We start from the raw sequence: 7828 nt of genomic DNA on the forward strand, positions 1-7828 counted from the left end.
ACATGTAAAGTTTGTGAGCTAGTTGAACTAGTGGTGGTTGAATTGAAAGATGATTTAATTTAAAAAACTGTGTCATAGGTAAAAGTTAATATAAATGCAAATTCAGAATATAAATTTCACATGCATATACATTTACACAGCAGGTGTAAATACAAACACACACACGCACACTTCTCACCAATCATCAACACACTCAACTTATCCAGTGACACACCGTGTATAGATAATTGGAAAGAGATTAGTAAGTGTATGTATCTTTTAATATAAATTGATTATATATTTATACTTATACTCTAATAAGTTCAAAATTGCATGGGGATTTATTCCACAGTTAGATATCACTTATAACAGCATAATCACACATGGACCTTTCTAAGAAATATTTCTCAGAAAGATTTGTATTATTCCTACTATTATATTACTTATAGCAATTTTTAGCTTACATCTGTTAGACATGGATAAAGATTCCATATTCATTTTTATAGTATATCGATAATAATTCATTGTTAATAATCATGTCCATAATCTGCATTGAAAATCCTTGTTTTTCATGAATCATTGTTCATGCAACAATATAAACTACATTTATTTAACACATAATTTGTTCAAGCAACTCTGGAGTATAATAGAAATAGAAGAAAATTATAAGTTTTGAGCAAACATAAAGGATATATTTTTGAAATCTAAATAGCACTACAAAATGAATTAAAATTTAAATTCTTCCTAGCTCTATTTGTAACATAAAGTCTTCAGACTCAGATTAAACAGTTGTGCTGCTTCTACAATATAAATATAAGATTTCCCACCATAATAGAAAGTGGGAGATTTTACTATTACAGACATATTCTGAACAATTTAATACTAATACTTTAATTTATGTCAAGCACTGTCTGAAATCCATCTGATAAACATGATTCACTTTAAAAAAATTATCCAAAAATTCCATACCGTTTGCAGGTATATTGATGAACCTAGAGATGATCATACTAAGCAAAGTAAGTCAGAACAGAAAGACAAATACCATATGATATCACTTATATGTAGAATCTAAAATATGACACAAGTACTTATCTATGAAACAGAAACAGACTCACAGACATAGAGAACAGATTTGTGGTTGCCAAGGAAGCGGGTCGGGGGTGAAGGTTGGAGTGGGAATTTGGGGTTAGCAGATGCAAACTAGTGTGTATAGGATGGATAAACAACAAGGTCCCACTGTATACAACAGGGAACTATATTCAATATGCTGTGATAAACCATAATGGAAAAGAATATATATGTATATCTGAATCACTTTACTGTATACCAGAAACTAACACAAAATTGTAAATCAACTGTGCTTCAATTTTCAAAATTCCACATTCAAAGCATTAAAAACCCACTAATAAAATCAGTAGCTATTAAACCATAGTGCTCACTGGGTCTGTATATTCCTAAACTTTTAGTACTGACTTAGTTATGTTTAGCATCAAGTAATCAGTTTTGAGTTGTGCTAAATATTTAGACTTCATTACCACGAAATCTTTTTTTTTTTTTCGCGGTACGCCGGCCTCTCACTCTTGTGGCCTCTCCCGTTGCGGAGCACAGGCTCGGGATGTGCAGGCTCAGCGGCCATGGTTCACGGGCCCAGCCGCTCCGCGGCATGTGGGATCTTCCAGGACCGGGACACGACCCCGTATCCCCTGCGTCGGCCGGTGGACTCTCAACCACTGCGCCACCAGGGAAGCCCCCAAATCATTTCTGAAAGTGAATACAGAACTCATTTGCACTCCTGTAGGACTTCAAAGGTATTTGAAAGTGAATAAGACATTGAGAACAGCAGTTCAGCAATGAGTACATGATATGCTGTTCCCTGTGGCTCAATCAAATATTGCAGAAAAACTTAAAGGCGGAGGCAAGATGTTTACTGCCTGGAGTAGGACACTCTGATATTAAGCCCAATTATTAGCCTGGTTCTTCATTTTCTACTTTCTTGCAAAACTTGTGCAGTGACAGTCAACTCAATCCTTGTGGAAACTCTGTGGAATCTGCTGAAAATCCCAAAGAATATAAATTTCTTTGAAAAGATTGACAAGGCCATATCACATTATGATTTAGAGCCAAATGATTTAAGCCTTTGCATTTTCATGAACTTCTAGTGGTTGACAACAACACACTCAAATGATTGAAGTGCTGTGAGGGAAATAAAAATCTTGCAGTGCTAGGGAAGGAGTGATGTATATATTAACTATTTCTTGGTTCTTACCACTATCCTAAAAATTTTGATCAGCTTTAAAAAAATAAATGAAGGCTACTATTTTTTTTTCTTTTTTTTGAGCAGTAGCTCTCTGAACACTGCTGCTACTCTAGAAGTTAAAGAAACAGTTTTGCTGGGCTCTTAAAAATTATGACTATTGGCTAGGGTAGAAACATACCTTTTACATTTTTCATATAAATATTTAAGCAATAAATGATGAAAACCTACATAATTTCATCTAGTCATTTCCTGAGGTAGGTAGAGTTTTTATGTTTAGTCTTCTGTGGTTCAGTATCAAAAAGGGTGACTGGATGTCTTGCTCAGGATCAAAAGATAGAATTTGTACCTTGTCACCCTGTGGCTATCAGATGACTAAGTATAAAGTAAATTTCGTAGGCATCAAGATGGTGGAGTAGGAAGATTCTGAGCTCACTTCCTCCCCACAGGTACCCCCAAATTAAAACTACTTACAGAGCAGCTATCTCTGAGAACAACTCAAACACTAGCAGAAGATTTTCTACAATTAAAGATATAAAGGAGCCACAACAATATGGGTAGAAGGGGCAGAAATGCAGTTTAGTAAGAACCCACATTCCCAGGATGGGGACCCACATAGCCAATGTTGGGACTCACAAGTGGGTCACGATTGCAAAGGTCCTCCGCAAGGAGTGAGGGGTCCTAGCCTCACATCGGACTCCCCAGCCTGAAGGTCCTGCATGGGGAAGAGTAGACCCCAAAACATTTAGCTTTGAAAGTCATCAGGGGTTACACTTGGGAGAGCCAGAGGAATATAGAAAACTGAGATCCTCTCTTTGTTGTTAGGTTGTTCGTCTGAATGTCCAGTTCCACCTCAGCCAATTTTCTAATAATTTTAACTCCAATTAATAAAACGTGCCTGCGCTTCCCTGGTGGCGCAGTGGTTGAGAATCCGCCTGCCGATGCAGGGGACACGGGTTCGTGCCCCGGTCGGGGAAGATCCCACATGCCGCGGAGCGGCTGGGCCCGTGAGCCATGGCTGCTGAGCCTGCGCATCTGGAGCCTGTGCTCCGCAACCGGAGAGGCCAGAACAGTGAGAGGCCTGCGTACCCCCAAAAACACACAAATAAATAAATAAATAAATAAAACGTGCCTGAGTGAATTATATTGTTAGAGTTGTATATTGATCATTTTCTAATTTCATCATTTCTTGCACATTTATTTGCTAGCTATTTTTCTGTATAAGCCTATTTTTCCCTTAACAGCTTGGGATATTTGGTTACCATGAAACACAATTCCTGCTAGAAATGTAGACTATGTTAAATTTTTTCCTTTTTTTGTTTTTCAAAGTAAAACTTTGGTTATAAGTCATCTTAGGTGAGGAGAAAGGTACTTTTTTGGGCAGTCTCTTTTTGAAGATCATTTTAAACTTCCAAATATTCATAGATTTGTAGTGTTTCAATCAACTACAATCCTTGTTCTTTTGATTCTCAAATTGTCAGTTTTTCCATTCTGGGTCCCTTGAAGTTGGCTCATGGGTTCGTTTATTATGACCCAATTAATCTTGAAAAGCTTCCTTGTTTTCTGTCACAATAAGCTATCCCAAGCTCTTGTTCTTTTCCTCACCAAAACCCACTATTTTTAGCTGTAAATTGTTTTGCAGTCCACAATGTGACTTTAGAGGTATTAATTAATTGCAAGGAAATATAGTGTCTAAGCCATTGAAATGTTCAGAGCAAGAAATGTGTCTGTTTAAAATTCAAGTTTTTACTATTTCCTGTTCAGTTTTAGCATACAACATAACTACTTCGATTTTATAATTTTATTTTTCTTTTACTGAAACTATTGATTGACAGTATCAACTTATTTATTCTCTGCTACAATGTACAAAATATATCAATTCCTACAAACCTGAACACTAGAAATTAAAAATACAAAATGACAATAAAAATTATTGGGTTTTTTTGTCCTTAGAATACAACCTACTAAACATGTAAAATTATAGTACTGTCTCATATGCAAAGAATACTTTCCCTGGTTTAGCTTCTAATTTGATACATAGTTAGCTTCATTCATTTTGGGGAATTCTTTTCTATTTAAAGGATTTCTTTATGTTTGGATTTTTACCAATTGAATGGTTGAGAAATGTCTTTTTTTTTTAAACATCTTTATTGGAGTATAATTGCTTTACAATGGTGTGTTAGTTTCTGCTTTACAACAAGGTGAATCAGTTGTACATATACATATGTTCCCATATCTCTTCCCTCTTGTGTCTCCCTCCCTCCCTCCCTCCCTATCCCACCTCTCTAGGTGGTCACAAAGCAAGGAGCTGATCTCCCTGTGCTATGCGGCTGCTTCCCACTAGCTATCTATTTTACATTTGGTAGTGTATATATGTCCATGCCACTCTCTCAATTCGTCCCAGCTTACCCTTCCCCCTCCCTGTGTCCTCAAGTCCATTCTATGTGTCTGCATCTTTAACCCTGTCCTGCCCATAGGTTCTTCAAAACCAATTTTTTTTTCTTAGATTCCATTTGTATGTGTTAGCATATGGTATTTTTCTCTTTCTGACTTACTTCACTCTGTATGACAGACTCTAGGTCCATCCATCTCACTACAAATAACTCAATTTCATTTCTTTTTATGGCTGAGTAATATTCCATTGTATATATGTGCCACATCTTCTTTATCCTTTCATCTTTTGATAGACACTTAGGTTGCTTCCATGTCCTGGCTATTGTAAATAGAGCTGCAATAAACATTTTGGTACATGACCCTTTTTGAATTATGGTTTTCTCAGGGTATATGCACAGTAGTGGGATTGCTGGGTTGTATGGTAGTTCTGTTTTTAGTTATTTAAGGAACCTCCATACTGTTCTCCATAGTGGCTGTATCAATTTACATTCCCACCAACAGTGCAAGAGTGTTCCCTTTTCTGCACACCCTCTCCAGCATTTATTGTTTGTAGATTTTTTTATGATGGCCATTCTGACGGTGTGAGATGATATCTCATTGTAGTTTTGATTTGCATTTCTCTAATGATTAATGAGTTTGAGCATTCTTTCATGTGTTTGCTGGCAATCTGTACATCTTCTTTGGAGAAATGTCTATTCAGGTCTTCTGCCCATTTTTGGATTGGGTTGTTTGTTTTTCTGATATTGAGCTGAATGAGCTGCTTGTAAATTTTGAAGATTAATCCTTTGTCAGTTGCATCATTTGCAAATATTTTCTCCCATTCTGAGGGATGTCTTTTGGTCTTGTTTATGGTTTCCTTTGCTGTGCAAAAGCTTTTAAGTTTTATTAGGTCCCATTTGTTTATTTTTGTTTTTATTTCCGTTTATCTAGGAAGTGGGTCAAAAAGGATCTTGCTTTTATTTTTTAAATTAATTTATTTTTTGTGGTACGTGGGCCTCTCACTGCTGTGGCCTCTCCCGTTGCGGAGCACAGGCTCCGGACACGCAGGCCCAGTGGCCATGGCTCACAGGCCCAGCCGCTCTGCGGCATGTGGGACCCTCCCGGACCGGGGCACGAACCCATGTCCCCTGCATCGGCAGGTGGACTCCCAACCACTGCGCCACCAGGGAAGCCCCAATCGTAGTAGATTTTTGACCTATTTCTTTCAGTCCTTAGAAATTCTGGCACATATACACACACACACATTTAAAAGACATGAATATTTTAAAATGCAAAAATTATTTTTTGCAGGTGAAGAGGTGGAATATGTTGGGGTTATTGTTCCTCCACTTAATACATTTGGGTACAATTTTATTCTTTTTTAAATAAATTTATTTATTTTTGGCTGTGCTGGGTCTTCGTTACTGTGCGTGGGCTTTCTCTAGTTGCAGCAAGTGGGGGCTACTCTTCGTTGTGATGTGTGGGCTTCTCATTGCGGTGGCTTCTCTTGTTGCGGAGCACAGGCTCTATGCACGTGGGCTTCAGTAGTTGTGGTATGCAGGCTCAGTAGTTGTGGCACACGGGCTTAGTTGCTCTGTAGCATGTGGGATCTTCTTGGACCAGGGTTCGAACCTGTGTCCCCTGCATTGGCAGGTGGATTCTTAACCACTGCGCCACCAGGGAAGTCCCTGAAAATAATTTTAAGGGGTAAATATAGATTAAAAATAAAATGCATACTGGCCACACTTCAATAACTTCTAAATGCACTAAGTTAAACTAATATTCTTGAAGGACTTTCTATGAAAGTCATTTAATTCTTAGTTACCAGTTGCTAAAATTAGGTAATAGGGTAAATCATTTAAAAAGGGAACCTATATTTCTTCAAAATCTTATCAATGAAGGACTAGGTAGCCTTGATGTCAAATTTTCTTATTTTTATCAGTCAATATTATATCTGGTTTTATGGGATAATTTTTAAATTGGTCTTTCAACTTTAATATTTATGGTCTTAGTGAAATAGATCTCAATTGGAATATAATCAAGTGGGCATTTTATTATTAAGGAATTAGCTGAGGGGGAGTTATAATTTTTTTTCTTGAGATTTAAGGGAACATGACCAATTTTCCTAAGGAATCAAGAGAAAACATCAGGCTGGCATGTTCCAAGAATGTTATGCTCTTTTGTGTACTGGGATTATAAGCATAAAGTAACATCTATTTGCAAAAAGGTGCATTGGAGCAATGCCTCTTTGAATTTTGCACTCAAGTTCATTGGAAAGCTATTAGTACTAACTCTAAGTTGAGGAACTGATTAATGGAAAAATTAAAATCTATCTCTAGCATCTGAACAAGTATTCTGATAGAAAATCTAACATCCATACCAAACTGTGGGATTTATAGTGCATACTCATGAATATAAGAAAAGACTTGATAGTTTGTTTTCTCTTATTCTGTAACTTTAAAAAGTAAATGTGAAATCTTTATGTTTCCAAACATTACATAAATAAATGATTTCTATTTTCAGGTAAGGTACAGCCCTGTAGGTTCATGAGAGATACAGTTTATCATTTCAAGTTTTAGAAGGCAGTCATAATGCTTCTTTAAAAAATTTTGTTTATTGTGGTGAATCAAAGACAAATATTATTGTAAATATTTGCTGAGATTTCTGACTTCAAGGCAATTTGAGGAAATGAGATAGATATGTATATAACTATTTGTAATCCATTGCAGAATAAGAGAAAAACAATGGAAATGTGCCTACAAAAAATTGAATATTTGATAATCACTGTTGAATGTAAAGGAAGACTTTATAGACATGACATTTTACTTGGTCTTTGATACATAAGTTGGATTTCAAAAGCTGAAAATAAGAGAGTTTGTGTTTGTGAAGAGGTGAAAGGGCTGGGTTCCTGCATCAGGCATAAACAGGAAATGTTGGAAAAGGGAGAATATTTCAATCTGAAAAACAGATCAAGCAAAGACATGGAGATAGGAAAGTTGAGGATGTAATTCCAGGGAAGCATGCTACATTTGTTTTGACCACCAAACAGAGATATGAAGAAATATGGAGAATCTTTTAAGCCTATAAATGAGAATTCAGCGACTTCCCTGGCAATCCAGTGGTTAAGATTCCACACTTCCACTGCAGGGGCTGCGGGTTCGATCCCTGGTCGGGGAACTAAGTTCCCGCATGCTGCGCACCATGGCCAATAAAAAAAAAAAA

This window comes from Kogia breviceps, chromosome 3 (genome assembly GCF_026419965.1).
Source record: "Kogia breviceps isolate mKogBre1 chromosome 3, mKogBre1 haplotype 1, whole genome shotgun sequence".
Classification (NCBI taxonomy): Eukaryota; Metazoa; Chordata; class Mammalia; order Artiodactyla; family Physeteridae; genus Kogia; species Kogia breviceps.